Source organism: Rhinichthys klamathensis, unplaced genomic scaffold (genome assembly GCF_029890125.1).
Source record: "Rhinichthys klamathensis goyatoka isolate OS25496 unplaced genomic scaffold, OSU_Roscu_1.1 h1tg000693l_1, whole genome shotgun sequence".
Classification (NCBI taxonomy): Eukaryota; Metazoa; Chordata; class Actinopteri; order Cypriniformes; family Leuciscidae; genus Rhinichthys; species Rhinichthys klamathensis.
The window spans coordinates 168462-192524 of record NW_026607120.1 but is presented as its reverse complement, the minus strand read 5'-3'; the positions used below and the strand labels follow the sequence as shown (position 1 = coordinate 192524).

Genomic DNA, 24063 nt, shown 5'->3' with positions numbered 1-24063 from the left:
TCTCTTGTCAGGTGTTCTCCAAACTCACCAGGCATTATAGGAGAAGACTCAGAGCTGTTATCTTGGCAAAAGGAGGTTGCAAAAAGTATTTAAAGCTGCAGTCCGTAGCTTTTTTCGGGTTAAAATTTATCCAAAATACATTTTTGAGAAAATACATAACCAGCCAGTGTTCAAAACTATCTGCTTGCTTTAGCTCGATTCAAAGCGGTAAGCTTGTAATAATGTTTTTAATTCCAGTGGTACTGGTGGATTTCCGCGGGAGATTCGAGCATGTCTTTGCGTCATTACGTCACATCTGTACACATAAAGAAGGAGTCTCGGCTAGTAGGCTATATTGCGAGTGAGGATGTTAGAGGTGGAGATTTATAGCCTTTTCTCACAGCACTTGATATAATTAAACTTATCAATTTGATGGCGGATCCAGAAAGGTTCAAACGACGATCACCAGTGACAACTAGAGATTCACCCGTTGTAAAATGCAAAAGACTTCGTTCGGACTTCGGAGTGGCTACAGAAAAAAAGAGACTGCAACCGGCCCATGCGAAAACAAGGATAGGCTACATATCGAAAGGACATTACCTGTAGTCACGCAATGCTGACGTTGTTAACATTAACAATTTGAGAACAAAGTATAATTTTCTCGGTTTTGCGTGATATGATAAGCGATTGTTGGATTTAATCAGCGCGATTTACTGCAATGTCAGAACCAGAACAAAAGTGGATGTTACTTTTTCCGGTGAAAATCCTTATGTTGGTCATACTTCCAAAAAGAATAATCTGTGATTCTGAATGCCAGTATCCAGCCAGCCTCACACTCTCCTCAAACATTGTGTTCATCCGCGCTGTGTCGTGTCGAAGTACGACTCACGTAAAGTTGATAATTCCGCGAATAACGGCAATTGCAGATTTCGAACAGAGATGGCGACAAAGAGGAAAAACTGCGGACTGCAGCTTTAATAAAATGGGGCCAATAATTATGGCCAACGTGTTTTAGAGAAAAGCATTTATTTCATAATGTGATTTACACCCCACTTTCAATTCTTTTACTTCAATGAAAGGTTAGATTTTTTTGTGAAAGATCAAAAGGATAAACAATGCAGATTTATTTTACAGCCATCTTTTATCATATTTACCATGGGGGTGCCAATAATTCTGGCCACAACTGTATAAGTATTCAATTAACTTACAGTATTCTTAATGTCAAATATTTTAGATCATTATTATTCAGGCATACACCACAGATTGAATATAAAATATACTTACTTGAACTGAGATTAAGCGTGTGAATCCTAACCGTTGCTACTCTTCCATCTTCCATCAATCTACAGTAATATTTGCCCTGATTGTGTTCATCAACGGTGTGTAAGATGATGTAGGCAGAGTTGTTGTACAGTAGAGTGGTGTTGGATGTTTGTTCTCCATCTCTCTCCCACTGCAATGTTGAGGATTCAGACAGGAAAGAGACCTCGCATCGCAAAGACACATCACCACCACGCAGAACTTTGGAAGAGTATTAGAACCGATTGTGAGAAATGTTGTATATCTTTCTTACATTTATAACTACATTTACTGTTACTTTTAAAATATTTTTGCTGTATGGAAAATCAACCAACCTTCCTTTTGGGCAGTTTGAATAGGTGGATATGCTTTGTAGAATGAAAAACAATTACAGTTACATATAAGAAACCATGCAAGACAAAACCAACAAACTTTGCTAGTACATCAGCTGAGGATTTTGCACAAATACAATTTGTGTTCACCAGTGTTTTCAAAACATTTGAACAAAGAGAGGATATATACTGTTTCTGTGTATATTGTTTTGGATTGTCAGGTTGTTGATCACTGACGTTGACACACAGAATGTTTAAGTATCTGCTGTCGTGTAATGTTCAACTCCAGTAGATTTATGTGCCTGTGAGAGTGTTTGAGTGACATTTCTGGACTAACATTTTTCATTTTTAATTAAACCGTTATATACAACTTTAAATAGATATTTAATTTGAATTTGATTAAAATGGAGATTATGAAACCTACAGATTACTGTACTGTATAAATGATCACGTTTAAAATTATTTTAAATAGTTTGAACATTATTAAATCATTCTATAGTTTATCAATTACTAATTAGTGTATGTTGTATAGGATAAAATAAATTAAAACACAGCAAAAGACAGAAGAGTTAAAATATCTTGACAGAATATTTTTCCTTTTGATGATCAATTGGTCAAAGTGAGACTCACCGATAGCATAGAATCGGGAACAAAATCCACACATCAATATAAAGATTTTAAAAGGTTTAAGTGGCATGATGATTCTTTTCAGTGCCTCAGATACAATGATGCACTCTGAAGAGTTTGAAGAAACAACTAGACAGTAAATGTTAATGGGCGGTGCAATATTCAGAAATCTGCCTGTCACAGAAAACAACCAGCACATGAATTTTAAACAAAATGTCCATGCAGAGAGATACTGTACTATCTAGCACTAATTATTTTTGCAGTGTTAAATTACATTTAGATGTTTGAACAAATTTCTAAAAATCTAACTCATAAGAAAGAAATCATATATTTTTTAATCTGTTTGTTCATGGTTTAAACAGCTCTGATAACCCCATTTTAAGTTATCTTGCATTAATAAAATAAAACATGTTTAAAAACGTAAAAAAAAATATTTTTAGTCTTGGTTTGCACGATCAGTAAATTTCCAGTGCAGGAAATGTTTTGCTAAACTGAACTATCATGAGGTTTCTCTCAGGCACATACATATGCGATCTAAAGTGTGATATAAAACTCACCAGCTTTTTTGAGGTCTATTTTTGAAACTTAGTTTCTTTGTAGGGCACTACAGTACAACTCTACAAAATATTTAAAATTACCACTGTCCCTTGTTTGCTGTTTTTTTAAAGGCACTTGTCTTTGTTAAGCTATAAACAATGTATTGTGAAAAGCACTATAAATTGTGCAAATAAATTGTACTGAACTGACATACAACCCCCATGCCTCAAAAACCTTATCAAAACCTGCCATTAAATAGCCATCTTTTTAGGCTTTTCAATGAACAGTAGGCTACAGCAAATTATGAAATTCTATATGGAAACAATTATATCAAACTATAGATTTTGGCAATAAAAATGCATTTAATAAAATGTACAAAATAGAATTGAATAGAACCAGAAATAAATTAAAATAATAATGGAAAAAAACTAATGTGTTAGACAGTTTTTTAACTTTTGTTTCGTGTTCCTGTTCTGAGTGCTTGTCTGAGGTGGTTATAGTTAGACAAGAGGTATAAGAAAACATTGTTTGGGGTCACACTTTAGATTAGGGTCAGATTCTCACTATTAAGTATGACTTATGCATCAATAAACTCCTAATTACTGCTTATTAATAGTTAGTAGGTATAGTTGTTAAGTTTATAGATATTGGGTAGGATTAAGGGATGTAGAATATGGTCATGCAGAATAAAGCAATAATATGTGTATGCTACTAAACAGCCAATATAGTAATATGCATGCTAATTAGCAATGTTAATAGTGTGAATTGGACTCAAATTAGCAAACTTTTTATATGCTTTTGTTCACATAGGGAATGCAATCATTTTACATTTCTTTTGTGAATGTCACAGTTTAAAATGCTTGCAATTAAGTATTTTCTTTCTTTAGTTGAAATACTTTTCCAAAGCTCAAAAAAATCGGTTACGATTTGTTTGAATGTGACAGTTAAATTGTACTTACTCAAATGAGTACAGAGTAATATTAAATAACTATACTAGAGTTATACGGTTAGGATTAGGGTTCCCTTTCAAGGGAACTCAACGCTGCGTATAGCGCTGCGGGAACGCCCCTGCGTGATTGCGTCATGAAGCACTCGTGAAATCAGTCCAATGGCGTGACGGGACGTCCTAGGCGGGTGACGTCATTGACCAGGAACCTATAAAGCACCCCTGGACCGAACAAACACTAGCTTCTGTGTCTTCACAAGCGCTCTATGTGAAATCGTATCTGTCTATTTGATGTGTGTTTGTCTTTCTATATATTATGGAAAAGCAGCAATTTAACCCTCTGGGGACCAGAGTGTTTTTGGGGCCCTTTGGATGTTTTGACATGCTCTGACATTTGTGCTTTTTTCAGTTGCTTATAAACATATTAATGGCACAGGTGAAATTAAACTCTATTTAGCACAAACAGGTCTACCATAATGTGTGAGCAACATGTATGTACATGTTTGTATTTTTGAGAGAATATTGTTTATGCGTGGTTATTGAAAAAACTAAAAAATAAAGTTTTTGAAATAAGGACACAAAAAACATACTAAATATGAGTCCACAAGACTTTTGACTAATGTACGTTGTTGCCTAGAGTTTTTGCTTCAAAATGATCTGAAAATCATCCTTCCTAATCATTCACATAAAACAATAGATTGTTTTAAATTGTGAAAAACATTTTTTTGTTTGCCAAGGCAATATGCGGATGGGCGGAACGGCCCAACCCCTATCATGAATAATTAAGTGGTTCTCAGACAGTGACCCTGCATAATAATGAGCCTTTCATTCAGGGGTGTCACACAAGAAAGAATGTAAGGACAATATATATATATATATATATATATATATATATATATATATATTGTCATTGCATTCTTTCTTGTATATATATATATAGCCTACATGTATATATATATATATATATATATATATATTTTGTCATTGCATTCTTTCTTGTATATATATATAACCTACATGTGTATATATATATATATATATATATATATACACACACACACACACACACAAACACACACATATATATATATATATACAAACAATCAAAATATAAATGAAAGCCAGAAGCACATTTTTAGTCATACCTGGAAACAAATCCTGGTCAAATGCTATATGGGCCATTCTACAGAATTGGTTCAAAGTTACAGTTGGAAACATCTTGAAAAGAAAATAGTCTTTTCCCATAAATGTCTTATAAAGTATTATTTTTTAAAGTAGACCAATACAATAAAAATAAACCAGTCGCATTTCAAAGTCGCTCGCGAAATGACCGCCAGGTGGCGCAAAGGGACATTTATCAAAACGTAAGTGGGGCTAATGTCAATTAACAACAGTAAGGATGAAATTCTACAAGTTATGGTAATTTACAAATAAGCCTACAACAAACATTTATTTTTAAACAAATATTTTTAAATATGCAACATGCACGTTTAAACAACAAACAATACAATCTGAACCAGCGCTCCTGTATTGAGACATGCAGCGCGTTTCAGTTACGATCCTGGTTCCAGTGGCCTTAATACATTCACGGCTTTTTAAAATGTCACAAAGCGTTTTGAGATGGTTTTGAATGAAATATTGAAGTTTATAATTAGGGTATTTTGGCACACCACGCCGAGTGGCTATGCATTATTCTAAAATCTGGCTTTATTCTGGCATGTTGAATTAGAGTTTGACAAACGCGGCGGCGCGTTCATTTGGATTTATTTTTCTCATAACAGCTAAAAGAACTTACTGCGTAATTGTTGGTCATACAGATAAGATATCATCTTTTAAAACTGTAAAAGGTCTACTTTTATTCATGTAGGTAGGCTAAAGTAGGCCTACACTCACACAGGCTAACGACAAAACGTTTTCTCGCTCATGTGAGAAACAAACGTTTGGGCATTTCTCAGTGAGGAAATTAATAGCCGAGCGGTAGAACTTACGGTTCATCATCAAGATGACACGGGTTCAAATCCCGATCAAACATGGTCTACTGCAAATTTTATATTTATTAATGCAGAGAGATTTGTCTAGCTCTAAAACTCTGTTACGCCATACAGTTTTTTGGTTATATTTATAAAATAAAATTACCATGCATTTCCATTTTACACTAGGAACAATAGTATCGAACACAACGACACTGCATCTGTACCAATCGTACGAGGCTACCAATCGTAATTTCAAAAGCAGTTCTGTAAAAAAAGTAATTTTACATATATAGCCTATATATATATATTTTTTTTTTATTAGGCCTATTATTATTATTATTATTTTGATTCCCTACAACCTAGAGTTTTTAAAAACATGGTTTTAAGTAAAGTGTGATTTGCCAGAGGGGACGGGGATTTCCTTCTGGTCTAAACATCCCTGCTTCTGCTGAATTATTTGAATCCCCACACCCCTCCCTCCACAGTAATCAATGCTATAGGCTACTTCACCAATAGACCATATCAAATATAAAATAGAGATATGCAACAAGCACGTTTAAACAACGACAAACAATAAAATCAAAACCAGCGTTTCAGTTGTTCATTAGTTCAAGTGGCCTTAATGCATGCACGGCTTTTCAAAATTTTACAAAGCGTGTTGAGATTATTTTGAATGAAATATTGAAGTTTATAATTAAGTGTTTTGGCAGACCACGCCGAGTGGCCCTATGCATTTTTCTAAAGTCGGGTTTTATTCGAACTTTTGCTAACGACAAAAACAGTTTATCTGTCGTCTCTGTCTCCGGGAACTGCGCGTCACAAAAATGAACCGAAGCCACTTCAGCTCAGTCACTATAAGAAATCGGCTCTGTCTAAAGCCTTTAAATGTCTAAATATTCTGGCTAATAAATGTTATCTGATTATGTAATCCATATGAAAACGAGAGGTACAGAGGATGTACTCAAACATGTAGCCTGTAAGCGCTTCCCAATGAGAAAATGACAAGGGTGAAAATCTCGCTCTAATTAAATGTAGCAGGCTAAATCGCCCTGAATTAAAATGTAAAAACAGATCAAATAATGTATTTGTCGAAATGTTGCGATATTGTTTCATTTAAGTTCATAATTATTCAATACATGTTATTTAATTTAGCAGCATTACCACAAAGCACCGTGGTTCGATATTTATTTGAATAAAAAAATAAAAAATAAAAAACTTAATTCACAAATTGCATGCCTGGTTGAAAGGATCCAAAGATCCCTGTAGACTTTAATATTGAGTTGAACATTTTGTTCATGAAAACAAATTAACATGCGTTTTTTTCAGATTATATTTAGTTTTGCTTGGAAAAAGCTGGCCCAAACCAGTTTTATTTCATCAATTACTGAAATAATGAAATATTTAGTAATAAACTTTTATGATAGAAATATCACTAGGCTACATGTAACTAAATCATTTAATTCCTTCATTATCAACACTGTCTAGAATAGCGATTTAAGTGTGAATTGCGACTTCTCTTTGTGTTAAGTCAGCCTCAGACTCCGATAGCCTGTGGGGGGTTGGAGGGACAGTTCAGTGCTGTATCGAGCGCGCAGGACAATAGGCATAGGTGTTAATGTTCCTCTTTCATATGGAGAGCGAGGGAGACTAAATAAACTTGTTAAAAAGAGATTCAGCGCGAGAGAGGCAAAGAAAAACGCATGTTTTAATTTAATTATGTTGCTTTGGACAATTTTCGTTTTGTAGGCCTACTGTTTTAATTGTTTAATATAGCTGTCATTTCTTTGGCAATACAAATTTAAAATGTCGCAAGAATAAGATTAGCCTAGTGTTTCTTATTTTGCATCGCAAAAGAAATAAACTCTAAACCCGATGCAACCCTGTTTTAAATTAAAAAAACTGTCCCGACACTTTATTTAAACCTTGAAATGTTCGAACTTGGTTTCAAACTTAAGTAATTTTAGTGTTCTTTTACATTACACAATAATTTAGCAGACTAAAGACGAGCTTCTTCATTTTCATTTTCTGATGCAATCGGCTGACAATCTTCCTTCATCAGTTTTTGTCGTTTGTGCAGCGGCTGCGGTTCTACAGGAATGTAGCAAATTTATGTTGTAATAATAATTAAACAAAACTCTTGACTTTAAATAAGTAAACAGTTATAAACAGTTAGCTATTTAAGCATCAAGAAGGTAAAATATAAACGCTGTTGGCCAACATCTACCACTGAGCTATCGTCTGTACGTCTGTAAATGTTTTTATTGCAATGTTTTACTTTTTCATTATTTATTCAATTTCATTTCAGTAGCCTAATTTCAGTATTGTGATTATGAATTATTTTAACTATACGTTTCACTTGTTGAATTCATCTGCTACCAGCTTTCAATCGCTCTGAATCAGTGCGGTGCGGCAGCAGATTACGCATTAGAGAGAATAAACAAACACTTTTCAGAGTCTATGATTGTAGCGCCTCTTAGCGGTAAAAGGTAGCAAATACACCCCACATTTTACCGCCGCGGTGGAACGGCTGATGTGGGCATTGTCATGGCTTGCCTCAACATTTGCGTTTGAATAGCGCGCGTCCTCCGTGGGCGTGTCAGATTAACGCATAATGAAGTGTAATGAGCTGGGGAAAAAAAATCTGACAGCACTCTCTTTTCGTACAGATTACATAAACTGAGAATATTTGTTTTTTATATAAATTACATCATTGAAAAGAAGAGAATTCAAGCTTCATAAAGAAAAATCTCTCGTGCCTGTATGACAAGTATTTGCAGAGTTAGAGTTAATTTTTCGGACGTGTTTCAGAATGGACTGCACTGACAGAGAGAAGGCAAAACTCGCATCATGTTTATTTTTCTTTATTTGACAAAAAGCACAAAACTTTGTTTTTATTGTGAGTATACAGAAAAATAATAGACAATTAACAAGATCGATTGATGTATAACACTTATATGTACGATCAAAATCAACAGAGTATTTTAAGTCTATTTTTCTGCTATGTGAAAAAAAAACGGCAAAACGCGCGGGCGCGTTTCTGGTCCCCAGAGGGTTAAGCAGTGTGTTACTCCCTGTCCTCGTTTCATCACGGGTGGGGATACACACGAGCTTTGTGTGATGTGTTTGGGATTGGAACATGCCCAGTCAGCTCTCGAGGGAGTTGGCTGTGAGCATTGTGAGAAACTGACAATGAAAACTCTCCGGTCCCGCCGAGCACTCTTCGAGGAGGGTGCTTCGGCTCGCGTTCCCCAGGGCTCGGGTCCCGCTGCTGCTGAGGCACGGCGAAGACGCTCGTCCTGGGGTTCGCAAATGGATTTAACGGCGGGGTTAGAGACGGGTGATCCCCTATCTCTTCCCTTAACCGTTGAATCCGACGCTTCAGTTCACGAGTCAGAAGCACGCGCTGCGGTTTCTTCTGCTCGCGCTGAAGCGCAAGTGCAGCAGCACTCCAGTTCCGAGGAACTGGATGTTGTGAGCTTGGGAGATGAGGATTTTGCATCACACACAGTCACACACACACAAGAGGAGCTTTTGGAGGTTGTCACTCGTGCTGTTGCTAGATTAAATATTGACTGGCCAGCCGGTGAACAGGAGTCATGTCGATCAAAGAGTAAATTAGATGAACGATTTTTGCCATCTAGATCGCAACCTCCAAAGCGGGGCTTACCGTTCTTTCCTGATCTCCATACTGAGGTATCGAGGTCATGGATTAGACCGGCATCATTCAGAGTTTTTAACCCAGCGACATCTGAATATTCGAATATAGTAGGGTTAAAGAAACATGGTTATGCGGCGATGCCTCAGGTGGAAGAGACGCTTGCGAGCTATCTCTCCCCCGAGTCTGCATCGTCGCTGAAAGCCCCGCAGCTGCCCACTAAACCAGTAAGAACAACATCGGTTTTAGTGGGTAGGGCATATTCGGCAGCAGGTCAGGCGGCTGCCAGTTTACATACTATGGCGGTCCTACAGGCATATCAGGCTGACTTGTTAAAAGACATAGATGATGAATGTGAGGAAGTGGGGAGAGATACAATAGCGGAGGTCAGGAAGGCAGCTGATCTATCTCTTCGGGCCACCAGGGAAGCGGCAAAATCTATCGGCCGCTCTATGGCAGCTCTGGTGGCCACGGAGAGGCATCTCTGGCTAAATCTCTCTGACATTAAAGAGAGGGATAAAAGATTTTTGTTAGATGCTCCTGTCTCCTCTACTGGTCTTTTTGGCGATTCAGTAAATTCGGTCGTCGAAAGATTTCAAGAAGCGAAAAAGCAGGCAGCTGCATTTCAAAAGTTTCTTCCCCGTAAGGTCTATGTCTCTGGGGCTGCTGGGCGGGAGCAGCCCCAGCCGAGTATGTCCTCCTCTCATAGAGCCCAGCAAAAGGTGAGCGTGGCTGTCCGTGCCCCCCCACAGAGAGACTGGGGGTCGGGACAGCGCGCTCAGCCAAGGTCTTCCCGAGGTAGAGCAGATCTGAGGACTGTGATTATCTCCAGGAAGGCCTCGGCGAAGAAGTCCTGACGCCAAAGGCGCCAGGATTCTGATGGTAGCCCCCTCCGAGGGGAATCGGTGTGTCGAGGCACCCGCTTCCTCTCGGTGCCATCAGGGGGCCGTGCTGCCAACCCTGCCACCTCTGGTGTTTCAGGACGCAGCGGTCCCCAGCGAGTTCTTATCTCCATGTCCGCCCGGAAACGTAGCGGCGTGGGGAAGCTCGCACCCTCCGAGGAGAGTTCGAAGTGGGTCAGTTCGGTTGCTTCCTGCCGGTGCGCCGTCTCAGGTCACCGAGCTGGCCGCTCAAATAACACCAGAGACCAGCCTCGAGAGGCTGGTTCCCTTAGTAGAGTATCTGGCAGCGTGGAAACTTCTGCCAAATGTCTCAGATTGGGTCCTGCATACAGTAAAAAAAGGGTACAGAATTCAGTTCGGGTCATGCCCGCCCAGGTTCAACGGGGTAGTACACACGGTAGTAAACTCCGAGCAGGCTTTGGTGATGGAAGGAGAAGTACGGACACTTCTGCAAAAAGAAGCTATAGAAAGGGTTCCTCCCCACAGCAGAGAGTCAGGGTTTTACAGCCCATACTTCATAGTTCCAAAGAAGGGTGGGGGGCTGCGGCCCATCTTAGATCTGCGTCGACTAAATCGAGCAGTCAAGAAGTTAAAATTCAAAATGCTCACGTTGAAACAGATTGTGTGTCAGATCAGGTCCGAGGACTGGTGTGTCACAATAGACCTAAAAGATGCATATTTTCACATCTCCATCCTTCCGCAACACAGGAAGTTCCTCAGGTTCGCTTTCGGGGGCGAAGCGTACCAGTATCGGGTTCTTCCGTTTGGCCTAGCACTGTCACCCCGCACGTTCACAAAGTGCGTGGATGCAGCTCTGGCTCCTTTGAGACTCCAGGGCATCCGCGTGCTGAACTATATAGACGACTGGCTCATTCTGGCACAGTCAGAACATCAGGCGGTCCAGCATCGAGATGCTGTGCTAGCTCATATGAAGAAGTTGGGGTTAAGGCTAAATGTAAAGAAAAGCGTGTTAGTTCCACAACAGAACACCACTTTTCTGGGCGTAATATGGGACACAAAGACCATGAGAGCATGTTTGGCGCCCGCCAGGATAAAATCGATCCTGGAAGCCGTGCGCAGGATAAGACTAGGCCAGTCACTCACTGTAGTACAGTTTCAAAGAATTTTGGGTTTGATGGCAGCAGCGTCCAACGTGATTCCTTTTGGCCTGCTGTACATGAGACCCTTACAGTGGTGGCTCAGGACCAGGGGGTTCTCCCCGAGGGGAAATCCTTTTCGCATGATCAAGGTCACGCGGCGATGCCTACGTGCCTTAGTTATGTGGAAAGATCCTTGGTTCTTGTCCCAGGGTCCGGTGCTGGGAGCTCCCTGTCGTCGCTTAACGCTAACGACGGATGCTTCCCTCATCGGTTGGGGGGCGACCATGAGTGGTCACTCAGCTCGGGGTCTGTGGAGCGACCATCATCTTTCCTGGCACATAAACCAGTTGGAGATGATGGCCGTGTTTCTGGCACTCAGACACTTTCTCCCAGACCTCAGGGGCCACCATGTGTTGGTTCGCACGGACAACACAGCGGTGGTCTCCTACATAAATCGTCAGGGGGGTTTGCGATCTCGCCGACTTTGGAAATTGGCACATCGAGTTCTGGTTTGGGCCCAGGGGAAGTTGCTATCAGTTCGAGCACTGTATATTCCGGGTTACATGAACAAGACGGCAGACTCTCTGTCGAGGCAGGGAGTGGTGCCGGGGGAATGGAGACTCCACCCCGAGGTGGTGGAGCTCCTTTGGAGTCGATTCGGGCAAGCTCAGGTGGATCTGTTTGCGTCTCGAGAGACAACGCACTGTCCCCTATATTATTCCCTAACGCATCCAGCCCCTTTGGGGTTGGATGCCATGGTACAGACGTGGCCGAGGTTACGTCTGTATGCCTTTCCCCCCCTGGCATTACTACCAGGAGTTCTGGAGAGAGTACGCCGGGACGGGGTTCGGCTCTTATTGATAGCCCCGTTCTGGCCGGGCCGAGTGTGGCTCTCAGACATTGTGTCTCTCCTCGAAGGTCCTCCATGGGAAATTCCGGTCAGGAGGGACCTTCTCTCCCAGGCGGCAGGGTCGGTGTTACACCCGCGTCCGGAGCTATGGAAACTGTGGGCCTGGCCTCTGAGGGGGATCAGCTCATAGACTCAGGTCTTTCTACTGAGGTAGTGGAGACCATGTTACACTCTAGAGCTCCTTCCACGAGGAGGCTCTATGCCCTAAAATGGAGAGTTTTTGTTGCCTGGTGTACAGGCCAGTCTGTGAATCCAGTTGACTGCCCAGTTGGTTCAGTACTAGATTTTCTCCAAGAAAAGTTTTCTTCGGGGTTGTCTCCCTCCACCTTGAAAGTATACGTGTCAGCTATATCCGTCTATCACGTTCCTATAGAGGGTGCGTCAGTGGGAAGACACCCGTGGGTAACTCGCTTCCTCCGTGGTACTTTGAGGTTAAGGCCTGCGGCACGCTCGAGGTTGCCGACTTGGGATTTGGCCATTGTATTGGAAGGTCTAGCCCTGGCCCCCTTTGAGCCCATTGAAGAGGTTCCAGAGAAGTTTCTCACATTAAAAACTTTGTTTCTTCTTTCTATCTCTTCTCTTAAAAGAATCGGGGATTTACAAGCATTGTCAGTTGCTCCCTCGTGTCTTGAGTTTGCGCCTGGTATGGTGAAAGCGTTCCTGTTTCCGAAGGAAGGTTATGTGCCGAAGGTCCCCACTAATGTGGCGGGTCCAATAATGTTGCAGGCCTTTTCTCCGCCTCCGTTCCAAGACCAGGACCAGGAGAAATTGAACTTACTTTGCCCAGTTAGGGCTTTAGATGCATATGTCCACAGAGCTGCCCTGTGGCGCAAATCTGATCAACTGTTTGTGTGTTTTGGGTCCCCGAGTAAAGGGAAGCCTGCATCCAAGCAGACTTTGAGTAAGTGGATAGTTGAGGCTATATCACTTGCATATGAGTCGGCCGGTCATCCATCACCACTAAAGATCCGAGCCCACTCAACTAGGAGTATGGCTGCTTCTATGGCCCTATTGTCAGGGGTTTCACTTCAGGAGGTATGTGATGCGGCAGGGTGGTCCTCTCCGCACACCTTTGTCAAATTTTATAACCTGGATGTGGCTTCTACTCCGGGTTCTCGGGTGTTTCTAGTATAATGTGCACGACGATTTCACATATACAGGCACTTGAGGATTATGGCGACGTGGGTATTCAGTTCCCGCAGCGCTATACGCAGCGTTGAGTTCCCTTGAAAGGGAACGTCTCAGGTTACGTATGTAACCATGGTTCCCTGAGAGGGAACGAGACGCTGCGTCGCTTTGCCATACTCCCAGCATGCCTGTGACCAACTTGTTCGACCTATCAGAAGCTAGTGTTTGTTCGGTCCAGGGGTGCTTTATAGGTTCCTGGTCAATGACGTCACCCGCCTAGGACGTCCCGTCACGCCATTGGACTGATTTCACGAGTGCTTCATGACGCAATCACGCAGGGGCGTTCCCGCAGCGCTATACGCAGCGTCTCGTTCCCTCTCAGGGAACCATGGTTACATACGTAACCTGAGACGTTTGGTTTAGGGTTAGTTACTTTAATTAATTATGCATAATTTACTGTAATGTATAGTAACGTGTAATACGTCACCTTCAAATAAAGTGTTACCAAAACATCTTCACTTTTTCCATTCCAGGAAATACGTTGCTTTAGCAGAGTTGTGTGTCATGAAACCACATGAAGGTTTCTTTCTGGTATACAAACATATTGATTCAAATCTGATTATACTCAGATGATGTTCGTGGTATTTGTTTTTTCCTATGAAAATAAACCCAACGACCCTTTACTTACAGATAGAGCACACTCACAATCTCACTTGAGCAGAACAAGATTTATTACTCTCAATTCATTCCTATTATACCACATGACTAGCTTGTTATTATTAAAATTCATTTGATGTCTTCAATTCCATTCAATGATGATAATTAAAAAAAAGAAATACAAGTTTCTGTACATGAATTTCCAGTGTGAAGGCTCATTGTGCTGTACTAGCTGAATAGATGACTGTAGTAAAGTCCAACATATCCTGTAGATATTGAGATATACAAGCTTAAAGAGTGTACTTTTACTGTAAATCACAAACAAATATAACACATGTATCATTAGTCAATCAAAATGACATTCTAAATGTTTATGAAAGCACATGTTTTCAGCTGACCTCTGAACTTGCATTATTGGTTTTAATCCTGCTGTCATCTCCTGGAAAATAGTCACAGATTTAGCATAGATTTGTCATTGTAAAGAACACACAGAGGTTAATGTGCAATATTAATGTGCAGATAAGCTAATATCTCTTTAAGACAAGCCAATTGATTTAGCAGCCATTTTATTAACTATTTTCTATGTATGCAAAAAAGGTACAGTATACAAGTACAGCTCCTATCTACTTGATAGGAGATAGGAGACATGAGCTCCTATCTAATGGAGACAGAGCAAAACCTGATGAAAACTGTGTCTGTCAGGCTTATTCAGCTAATAAGCATCCCTATAAACAAAAACAATAGTAAATCTCTCTCTGCCACATTGAGAGTAACATTTTGCCCCTCTATTTTTTTTCTATGGAGCATCTTCTCCTCCTCACACGGTCTCTGAGAACTAGAAGTCCCAGCAGCAGAGTCAGCACAGTGCCAGTGACAGCACACACCACGATGATCACGATCTGTAGATGACTTTCCTGTGTCATGATATCTTCTGCAGAAACATGTGGAGTCAGATAATACACCAACACTGCTCAGCGTCATGACTACACTATTCACTATTTGTATACTAGTACGCTTAAAATATACCATATAATTCTGAGTTAAGGGTGAAAAAATACGGTAAAGTTATGGTTAAAAGATATTACTTTGGTTGGTTACAGTTGGAGTTCCTGATGATGAGGAAAGACTGATTGTTATAGGAGCCAGAGCTCTGAGTGTATCCTCAGTAAAAACTGCACACTGCCAGTGCAGCGGGTCTGTTTCATTGCTGGACAGATTCACTGTGAGTTGTAACTTGTTGTTTTTCTCAGTCATAATTTGCTGTTTTCCCAGCACTCCTCTGTTCCCCTCCATCCTGAGCCAGACCAGCATCACTGAATCAGGTGACTAGAAGCATGACATTCTTGTTTCACAGGAGTATAAATATGAGGAAACACAAAGGCCAAATTCCCATAACCCTATAGAAATGAGTGGGATGAACTAAAGAGAAGAAGCAGCAACATGGATCTGGGAATCTGAAGGATCTGGAGAGGTTCTGTATGGAGGAATGGTCTCTGATCTCTTGTCAGGTGTTCTCCAAACTCACCAGGCATTATAGGAGAAGACTCAGAGCTGTTATCTTGGCAAAAGGAGGTTGCAAAAAGTATTTAATAAAATGGGGCCAATAATTATTATGGCCAACGTATTTTAGAGAAAAGCATTTATTTCATAACATGAAATACACCCCAGTTTCAATTGTTTTACTTCAATGAAAGGTTAGATTTTTTTGTGAAAGATCAAAAGGATAAACAATGTAGATTTATTTTACAGCCATCTTTGATCATATTCACCAGGGGTGCCAATAATTCTGGCCACAACTGTATAAGTATTCAATATTCAACTTACAGTATTCTTAATGTCAAATATTTTAGATCATTATTATTCAGGCATACACCACAGATTTAATATAAAATATACTTACTTGAACTGAGATTAAGCGTGTGAATCCTAACCGTTGCTACTCTTCCATCTTCCATCAATCTACAGTAATATTTGCCCTGATTGTGTTCATCAACGGTGTGTAAGATGATGTAGGCAGAGTTGTTGTACAGTAGAGTGGTGTTGGATGTTTGTTCTCCATCTCTCTCCCACTGCAATGTTGAGGATTCAGACAGGAAAGAGACCTCGCATCGCAAAGACACATCAACGCCACGCAGAACTTTGGAAGAGTATTAGAACCGATTGTGAGAAATGTTGTATATCTTTCTTACATTTATAACTACATTTACTGTTACTTTTAAAATATTTTTGCTATCTACTAACCTTCCTTTTGGGCAGTTTGAATTGGTGGATATTCTGAGTAGAATGAAAATTACTATTACAACAATTACTTATAATAAACCTTGCAAGACAAAACCCACATACTATACATCATCTGAGGACTTTCCATAAATAGAATATGTGTTCTCACCAGTGTTTTCAAAACATTTGAACAAAGATAGGTGTATAGCTACTGTATGCTTTATAAATATATATATTTTTTTGGATTGTCAGGTTGTTGATCACTGACGTTGACACACAGCATGTTTAGCCCTTAATCAGTGTTCAAAAAGGATAACGATTTTAGTGTTTGGGGTCTGATAGCATGCTTGTTCCATGTTGCATTTGTGAAATTTTTCAGATTTATGCCAGTTTAGTTGATTTTAGATTTTTTGCCAATTTCTATAAAAATGCTCTCTGTTGCAGTCACATTCATGTGTGTGTTTGTGTTTGTTTGCGTGTGTATGAGATAGAAAGTTCGTTCCACTTTGTCTTTATGCTCTAGGACCAGTTATTCAGATTTATAATGGATTTACTTTTATTTTTTTTGACAAACAAAATGAAAAAAGGCCATTTTTGTTATTTTCCCATTCATTTTCAATGTGGGGTCATTTTGACCCCAAACACCTTAAATGGTAAAAAAAAAAAAAATGTACACACCTTTAGAACAACCAAATTAAAAGTCCAGTGGGGTCCCCTGGTACCCAAAACACTGATTAAGGGTTAAGTATCTTAATGCTGTCATGTGATGTTCAACTCCAGTAGATTTATGTGCCTGTGAGAGTGTTTGAGTGACATTTCTGGACTAATATTGTTCTTATCTTTTACTTTAGTTCATTTATTTTGAATTAAACCGTTATCTTTAAAGATATTTAATTCGAATTTTATTAATGGAGATTATGAAACCTACAGATTACTGTACTGTATTAGTGTTAATGTTTTAAATAATTTGAACATTATTAAATCATTCCATAATTTATCAATTTCTAATTAGTGTATGTTGTGTAGATTAAAAAGAACACAGCAAAAGAGAGAAGAGTTTAAATATTTTGACATGATATTTTGATGATCAATTGGTTAAAGTGAGACTCACCGATAGCATAGAATCGGGAACAAAATCCAAACATCAATATTAAGATTTTAAAAGGTTTAAGTGGCATGATTCTTCTTTTCAGTGCCTCGGATACAACTATGCACTCTGAAGAGTTTGAAGAAACAACTAGACAGTAAATGTTAATGGGCGGTGCAATATTCCAAAATCTGCCTGTCACAGAAAACAACATGAATTTTAAACAAAATGTTTATGCAGAGAGATACTGTACTATCTAGCACTATTCTTTTTTTTTTTATGAACAAATGTCCTAAAAATCTAACTCATGAGAAAGAAATCATGTTTTTTTTTTTTTTAAAGATCTTCTGTTTGTACATGGTTTAAACAGCTCTAATAAACCCATTTTAGGTTATCTTGAATCAATAGATTAAGGCATGTTTAGAAACCCAAATATTATTTTTAGATTAGTCTGGTTTGCACGATTAGCTAATTTTCAGTTCAGGAAATGGTTTGCGAAACTGAACTAACTTGAGTTTCCTTTTGAGTGAAACTTGATGCTGCGGCAGCCACCAACATGAGACATTTTTAGCTCCCAGATCTGAGAGTGTTAATGCTGACAGACACTATATCAGTTGTCTTCTACTTAAATCACCAGGTTTGCGCTCCCTGTTCAGGCTGATGATGCTGTTGTTATACTCTGGGCTCAAGGCAGACTGCTATCACTTAGAGAAGTTTATACTCCAGGGCATTTGAATGTGGGAGAAGACAATCTGTCGAGGCAGGTGCTGAGGCCCAGGGATTGGAGACTGCACCTGGAGGTTCAGCGGAGAGGAAGTGGATCTGTTCACCACAGAGGAGTCGACCCACTGTTTTCTTTCATACCTCCAGCTACACTAGGACTGGATTCCATGGTACAAACGTGGCCGAGGCTACATTTGTACGCCTTTTCCTCAATCCCTTAGCTCCCGGGAGTTCTGGCCAGAGTCGGGCAAAATGGAGTTCCCTTAGTTGCTAGTTGCTCCTTTTTGGCCAGTTCCAGTGTGGTTCTCGGACCTAGTATCTTTCCTGAAAGTCTCTCTTTGGGAGATTCCGACCACACTCTAAAAATAATGTGTTGGCTAAAAAACAACAACAACAACAACAACAGTTTGCATCAGTTTTATTTTTTATTTTTAGTATGACAACTTCTAATGAAATTATGTTCAACCAACAAACAACATTGAATTAGAGGAACTTAATAATGTGTAGCATGAACATAATTTGTTTTAAGTTGATTACTTGATTAAGTTGTTTCAACTACTGGAACACCTTAATCGTATCTATTTTATTTAAAATACACAGCTATCATAGGCAGCACATGACAAATGTAACTGATTTAGCATGCAAATTGAATGAACAAGTAAGATGTTACTTATAACTGCATTAGCACATTCATTGCTTGTAGTGTAAAACGTGTTTACCTTCATGCACATTATACACTTCATCAAAACACAAAAACTTCAGAAACTCTTTTAAATGTCAAACATAACAGCAATAAACACTAACATGTCTTCCCCTTCACTAAAAACAAATAAAATAACACTTAAAAACATTTATTCTCCTTATCCAATCCTATGCAAAGCATGAACTAGAAATCCACTATCTAATTTCCAAAGTTATTAAGACAATTGCATTGATACAACTTCATTTTGAACAAAAAGAATTTAACGCAGAAATCGGTGTTTAAATTACACACAATATTAAGTAAATGTAATTGTATGAGCCATATTCATTTTGTACTATTTTATGTCATTTTGTCCTGTCAGTCAGTCAGTCAGTCATATTTATTTATAGAGCACATTTAAAAACAACAGCTGTTGGCCAAAGTGCTGTACAAGTGTAAACAGGTATCCATAAAAACAGAAAACAACAGATAAACAATGCACAAAACAATACAATACCACTACAGCGCTTGTGACCATAAGCAGCAGTAAATAAGTGGGTTTTAAGCAACGATTTAAAATCAATGTATGTAGGAGCAGTCTTTATATAAGATGGCAGATTGTTCCAAAGCTGTGGAGCGGCCACTGAAAAGGCACGATCTCCTTTTAATTTTAGACGTGTCCTCGGAACAGTCAGCTGTAGACTACTGGTAGACCTGAGATTTCTAAAAACATTATGGTGGGCTAAAAGGAGATCAGAGATGTATGAAGGACCCAGTCCATGCAATCCCTTATAAACAAACAACAGTGTTTTGAACTCAATACGATGTTTAACTGGAAGCCAATGGAGAGAGAACAATACTGGCGAAATATGTTCTCTTTTCCTTGTTCCTCTTAGCAATCTAGCAGCAGCATTTTGGACCAGTTGAAGACGTGACAGAAGGGACTGTGAGACACCCAAATATAGTACATTGCAGTAGTCTAATCTCGATGAAATAAAAGCATGTATCACAGACTCCATGTCTCTGGGTGATAAAAATGCCTTAATTTTCGCAATATTCTTTAACTGATAAAAGCAACTTCTGACCACACCATTGATCTGTTTATCAAAAGTCAAAGCAGAGTCAAAAATCACACCCAGATTTCGAACATGTGTATGGATATTGCCAGATAAAGGTCCCAATTTACTGGCGACAACCTCTGTAAACTTTGATGAGCCAAAAATCAAGACTTCCGTCTTGGAATCATTTAACTGAAGGAAGTTGGCAGACATCCACTGTTTAATGTCCCTCAAACAATCAAACAAACACTGCAAGCTAGAATCATCCTTTGGATGTAAAGGAACATAACACTGAGTATCATCTGCGTAGCAGTGGTATGATACATTATACTTGGTAAAAATAGTATACAGCGGAAGCATGTATAAGGAAAATAAAACAGGACCCAGGATCGAGCCCTGCGGAACCCCATATGAAACTGGTGCACGAGGTGGTAAATAATTGCCCGTCTCTACTGAGAAGGTTCGATCCTTTAAATATGAAGCAAACCAATTCAAAACACAAACTTGGATTCCAATTTGCTGTAAACGAATTAAAAGAATACCATGATCGAGAGTGTCAAATGCCACGCTAAGATCCAGCAGAATTAAAACAGCACATTTACCAGAGTCGACAATCAGAAATAAGTCATTTAAAACTTTAAGCAGTACAGACTCTGTACTGTGTTGTGATCTGAAACCAGACTGATATTTATCCAAAACACCATTTTCCTGTAAGTAGGAAGAAAGCTGATTAAACACAACCTTCTCCAAAACTTTTGAAAAAAATGTTAATTTAGAGATGGGGCGATAGTTATTCAAAGCTGTTGGATCCAAGTTTGGTTTTTTGAGCAGCGGCTGCACAATGGCATGTTTAAAATAAGATGGAACTATCCCACTGACTAAACTACTATTGATTATTGACAATAGGCTAGGACTAATAGAATCAAGTATATCTGATATAAGACGAGAATAAACAACATCCAGTGAGCAAAAGGTTAACTCCATTTGTCGAAAAATGTGTTGCAAATGACTATGAGACACTGGAGAAAACTCTGATAAATTTGTTAAAATCTGTGACGATGTAGACTGAGGTAGGTCCAAAGAAGAGTCCGAAAAGCATGATCTTATAACATCAATTTTTTGGCAGAAGAACTTAAGGAAGTTTTCACAGGCCGTAGGAGAGGGATCAGGATATAAATTAGAAATCGGATTCAGCACATTATTTATAGAATTAAATCGTATTTTTGGGCTGTGTGCATTTTTAGCGATGAGCTCTGAAAAGTATTTTGCTTTTGCAAACTTAACAACTTTTTGATATTGAATCATACAGTCTCTTACGCATTCATAAGATATTTGTAGTTTGTCCCTCTTCCACTTCCTTTCTGCTTTTCTCCATTTCTGTCTAATAACCCTATAGCATCATTAAACCAAGGGTGAGCACAACTTCTAGTTCTCTTCAATTTAAACGGGGCAACAACGTCCAGTGTGTTTGAACATAACATATTGAACATATTCACTAACTCATCTGGCTTTGCTCCAAGACAGTTTGACTCAATTTCATGAGTTTTTGGGGAACTTATAAAGGCATCCAGGAATTTTTCAGATGTAGATGAGTTAAAAGAACGAGCAAACTGGGCTACCGGCACATAAGGTGGTTCCAGACTAGGAACATCTATATTAAAAGAAATAATCTTATGATCAGACAGGAAAAATTCTTTGATAACTACGTTGCTGACTGAAAAGCCATATGATAAGATCAAATCAAGTGTGTGCCCTTGTTTATGAGTAGGACCAAGAACAGACTGTGTAAGATTAAAAGTGTCAATAGTTTGCAAGAATTCTTTAACCATAGGTTTGGAAGGACAACAAACATGTATATTAAAATCGCCCAGTATCAAAATCCTATCTGCATTTGGCACAACAGAAGATAAAAAAATCGGAAAATTCACTTATAAAATCCTTATTATACTTTCGGGGTCTGTAAACTAATACATAAAATTGAATTACAGCCATCCTTCTTAAATAGCTGTGCCTCAAAACTGGAAAACAGTTCTGTGGCAGATAGACAGCATTTGAATTTCTCTCTATAAATAGTAGCTAGGCCCCCACCACGACCGGCTGACCGTATTGTATTAAAAAATGTAAAGTCTTTAGGACAAACTTCAGTGAGTGGACCAAGTTCACCGGCATTTAGCCACGTCTCAGTCATAAATAAAAAGTCAAGCCCAAGAGATAGAATATGTTCATTAATTGTGAATGTCTTGTTTGAGATCGATCTTACATTTAGTAACGCCATCTTCACTTCATTGCAGTCTGTTTCCTGATGTGTGGTTTGATGGTAGCGTGCTTTAAAATTGTGTTGATGCTGCAGCAACCAGGAATATTCCAATGAACGAAGGTTGCAGAGATTTGCTCCTCTTCTGCAAACGCGTAATCTAGATGACCTCCTTGACGATGGCACTGATCGTAGTTGATCTGGGTAGGCAAAGTCGGGACAGTGCTTAAAGGGTCATGAAACCCTAAACCAAATTTTCTGAGATTTTAACAGAGGTATGTGTGTTGAACAACATTGAAGACAATGTTAGCATCTGTTAGATTTAATAGTAGGGCGAAAATGGTTAAATTTTAGTTTTTTCCAGCTATTTTCGTCTTCCGGGTTTAAAATCTTCATCGCAGGCTGTGACGTGGCAGTGCACAGTGTAGTGCGTTGATGACTCATCGGTCTCTCATAATTATTAATGAGACTGAGTTTTTATATCCTATGAGAAGACACGGTCTCTTAATTATTCATGACACCACGTGGATCTTTCCACAGACATGTCAAACTGTGATATCGCTTAGTAAAGGAGAGAGACCATCATGGGACGCAAGTGCCGCAAACATTTTACCCGAGAGAGCTTCGAGAATTGGAGAATGGTGGACTTCGGCCTTGTCGATGACCAATGCAAGTTACGTCTTGTGAGTAATGCGGTACCAAGTCCTGAGGACTTTTCTATCCCTTCAGAGTGTGTCTAAAATGTAACCCTGGTCATTTTACTTGCCTTTTGTTAAATAAGCGGTCGTTATGAACATTTTAGATATTTCGATAATATATCAATTGTATGCTTAATGCGGGAGACTTGTGAATGTGTAGTGTTGACGTGCGGGCAGGGCGACACCGTGTTGTGTGTGTGTGTACGTGCAGGCAGGCGAGCCTGCGAAATGATTCGGGGTTTAGAGAGAGAAGCGGTAGGATGTGTGTTTGGACGAACGACTGAAAACTCTGAGATTATTGTTCATTATTGATCGTACATTGTACAGAGGTCAAAATTATTGTACAAATACGATAATTATCGTACATCTGGCAACACTGCTGGCTGATGACAGTTCCCCCTCTCCCCTGCCGTGCCACACCCACTCCCTCCCTTCTTCTCAAAGCCATCCACGCCCATTTAAGTTGCATTTTTCAAAAAGATTATGAGCTAGACTTGAGCTGATAGAGGGGGGTTTCATGACCCTTTAAAAGAATACAAAATCCGGCCATGGTCACAGCTGGAAGCCAGACCCACAAGATCCGTGTGAATCGGGCCTGCACGCATGAGGCGCGGAGGTGCCTCCTCACGCGTACCAACACACCGCCACGTGTTCCCCGTCGTCTATACCGTTTCTTCCTCTGGTGGTGTTCGCAGAGCGGTAATCGACATATTTCAGATGGCAAGAAGGTTGAAAAAGGTGGATCAGGAATCTTATACCCCCCGTAATTCGGGTCTGAGAAAATTTCAACAGTCCTTTGTATATTGAGAAGGAACGAACGATCATAAACAAGCGCTGTGGTCATTTTTTGTGCAGACAAACACACAAACAAGACGAATAAACTCAATAAAGAGGACATAGACAACAGATGACGGCTTGCCGACCACACTGGCGCCATCTTGGAATCACTTGCAATGGCGCACATTTGCAAATACTGATGTTCCGGTGCCACTAGGGGGCTGTATGTGCTTTGTGGCTCAGCTGATCTCGGCTCAGCCCGGGTAGGTCATTTAACTTGGAGGAAACCCAGACCCAGGTGTTGCTGATTTGAGAAGCAAACAGTTTTCGACTGTGCCTAGTGTCTTGCCTTTGTCGTGAGCAATAGGGTTTGTTGTTTTGGTTACATTTATTATGAGTTAAGATTATTACTAAGATGTATTATATATGGAGGAAAAATAAACTTGCTAGATAATAGTAACATTACTGAACTCTCCGTTTGATTTGTGTGAGGCAAAACGGGCACACGTCTAAACTTAA

At 39.6% G+C, this 24063-nt stretch overlaps 1 protein-coding gene and 1 long non-coding RNA gene across 2 annotated transcripts in view; both read right to left on the bottom strand.

Annotated features, from left to right (window-relative positions):
* Positions 1 to 24063, bottom strand: part of LOC130076826 (uncharacterized) — a 60231-nt gene that overhangs the window by 1225 nt on the left and 34943 nt on the right. The window lies entirely within an intron of this gene.
* Positions 15943 to 17478, bottom strand: LOC130076828 (uncharacterized). The gene is made up of 3 exons (XR_008805691.1): positions 17377 to 17478; positions 16287 to 16319; positions 15943 to 16182 (listed from the first exon to the last, which is right to left on the bottom strand). It is a non-coding gene; the product is annotated as an uncharacterized LOC130076828 (long non-coding RNA).